This window comes from Chiloscyllium plagiosum, chromosome 21 (assembly GCF_004010195.1).
Source record: "Chiloscyllium plagiosum isolate BGI_BamShark_2017 chromosome 21, ASM401019v2, whole genome shotgun sequence".
Lineage (NCBI taxonomy): Eukaryota > Metazoa > Chordata > Chondrichthyes > Orectolobiformes > Hemiscylliidae > Chiloscyllium > Chiloscyllium plagiosum.
Window position 1 is genome coordinate 57,724,988 of NC_057730.1, and position 3,003 is coordinate 57,727,990.

The window sequence follows — 3,003 nt, forward strand, 5'->3', positions numbered from 1 at the left end:
AGTTTGGCAGGAGGGTGGGAATCAGAGCCACATGTCTGAGATGGGGTCAGTTGCAGACAGGACAGTGACAGGATGTAGTGAATCTATTGGGAATGTTTCTCACACAATGAAACATAGGGATCAGTTAAAGTGTGTCTGCTTTAATGCAAGGAGTGTCCGGAATAAGAGTGATGAACTTAGAGCATGGATCAGTACTTGGGGACTATGATGTTGTGGCCATAACAGAGACGTGGATTTCACAGGGGCAGGGATGGTTGCTGGATGTTCCAGGGTTTAGAATGTTTAAAAAGAACAGGGAGGGTGGAAAAAGAGGAGGGGGTGTAGCATTGCTAATCAGAGAGTGCATCACAGCTACAGAAACGAAGGTTGTTGAGGAAGGTTTGTCTACTGAGTCAGTATGGGTGGGAGTTAGGAACAGCAAGGGAGCAGCCACCTCATTGGGGGTTTTCTACAGGCCACCTAATAGCAGTAGGGAGACTGAAGATCTCATAGGCGGGCAGATTCTGGAAAATGCAGAAGTAGCAGGGTTGTTGTTATGGGTGATTTCAACTTTCCCAATATCAACTGGAACCTCCTTAGTGCAGATGGTTTGGATGGGGCTGTTTTTGTCAGGTGTGTTCAGGAGGGTTTCCTTACTCAGTATGTAGACAGACCAACAAGGGGAGAGTCCATTTTGGATTTGGTGCTCGGCAATGTGTCAGATCTCGCTGTGGGGACAGTGACCACAACTGCCTCACATTTACCATAGCCTTGGAGAGGGAAAGGAACAGCTACCAAAGGAAAATATTTAATTGGGGAAAAGGAAATTATGACGCTATCAGACAGGAGTTGGGAAGTACAGACTGGGAGCAATTGTTCCACAGAAAGTGCACAGTAGACATGTGGAGACTATTTAAGGAGCAGTTGTTGTGAGTGATGCACAAATTTGTTCCTCTGAAACAGGTAAGAAGGGGTAAGATTAAGGAACCTTAGATGACGAGAACAGAGGAGCTTCTCGTCAAAAGGAAGAAGGCAGCTTACATAAGGTGGAGGAAGCAAGGATCTAGCACAGCTTTAGAGGATTACAGGCTTGCTAGAAAGGAGCTCAGAAATGGACTGAGGAGAGCCAGGAGGGGGCATGAAAAAGGCTTGGGAAGAAGGATTAGGGAGAACCCAAAGGCGTTTTACTCATACGTGAGGAATAAGAGAATGATCAGGGAGAAGGTAGGGCCGATCAGGGATAGCAGAGGGAACTTGTGCGTGGAGTCTGAGCAGATAGGGGAATCATAGAACATAGAACAATACAGCACAGAACAGGCCCTTCCGCCCACGATGTTGTGCCGAACATTTGTCCTAGCTTAAGCACCTATCCATGTACCTATCCAATTGCTGCTTAAAGGTCACCAAAGATTCTGACTCTACCACTTCCACAGGCAGCGCATTCCATGCCCCCACCACTCTCTGGGTAAAGAACCCACCCCTGACATCTCCCCTATACCTTCCACCCTTCACCTTAAATTTATGTCTCCTTGTAACACTCTGAAAGAGTCCCTAAGAATCCCTAAAGAATCCCTAAGAGTTTTTTGCTTCGGTTTTCACCAAGGAAAGGGAACTTGTTGTAAATGAAAACTTAGAGGAGCTGGGATACAGTCTTGACCAGATCAAGATTGATGAAGTTGATGTGTTGTAAATTTTGGCAAACGTTAAGATTGGTAAGTCCCCAGGGTCAGTCCAGATTTATCCCAGGCTGCTCCGGGAAGTGAGAGAGGAGGTTGCTAAGCCGCTGGCGAGGATATTTGCCTCCTCACTCTCCACGGGAGTCATACCGGAGGATTGGAAGGAGGCAAATGTCGTTCCGCTTTTCAAGTAGAGGAATAGGGAAATCCCTGGCAATTACAGACCAGTCAGTCTCACGTCTGTGGTCAGCAAAGTTGTGGAAAGAATTCCGAGGGATAGGATTTATGACTATTTGGCAAAGCATAGTGTGATTAAAGGCAGTCAGCATGGCTTTGTGAGGGGCAGGTCATGCCCCACAAACCTTATTGAGTTCTTTGAGGAGGTGACAAGCAGGTCGACGGTGGTAGAGCAGTGGATGTGGTGTATATGGGCATTTGATAGGGTTCCCCATGGTAGGCTCATTCATAAAGTCAGGAAGTATGGGATACTGGGAGATTTGGCTATCTGGATTCAGAACTGGCTGGCTGACAGAAGGCAGAGAGTGGTTGTAGATGGAAAGTATTCTGCCTGGAGGACAGTGTTGAGTGGGGTCCTGCAGGGGTCTGTTCTTGGGCCTCTGCTCTTTGTAGTTTTTATAAATGACTTGGATGGGGAGATTGAGGGGTGGGTTAATAAATTTGACGATGGCACAAAGGTTGGAGGTGTCGTCGATAGTATAGAGGGCTACTGCAGGCTTCAGCGTGACATAGACAGGGTGCAGAGCTGGGCTGAGAAATGGCAGATGGAGTTTAACCTGGATAAATGTGAAGTGATGTATTTTGGAAGATCGAATTCGAATGCTGAATATAGGATTAAAGACAGGATTCTTGGCAGTGTGGAGGAACAGAGGGATCTGTATGTACAACTACATAGATCCCTCAAAGTTGCCACCCAAGTGGATAGGGCTGTTAAGAAAGCATATGGTGTTTTGGCTTTCGTTAACAGGGGGATCGAGTTTAAGAGCAACAAGGTTTTGCTACTGCTCTACAAATCCCTGGTGAGACCACACTTGGAATATTGTGTCCAGTTCTGGTCACCCTACTATAGGAAGATACAGAGGCTTTGGAGAGGGTGCAAAGAAGGTTTACCAGGATGCTGCCTGGACTGGAGGGCTTGCCTTATGAAGAAAGGTTGAATAAGCTCAGACTTTTCTCTCTGGAGAGAAGGAGGAAGAGAGGAGACCTGATTGAGGTGTACAAAATACTGAGTGGAATAGATAGAGTCAATAGCCAGAGACTTTTCCCCAGGGCAGGATTGACTGGTACGAGAAGTCATAGTTTGAAGATATTAGGAGGAAGGTATAAAGGA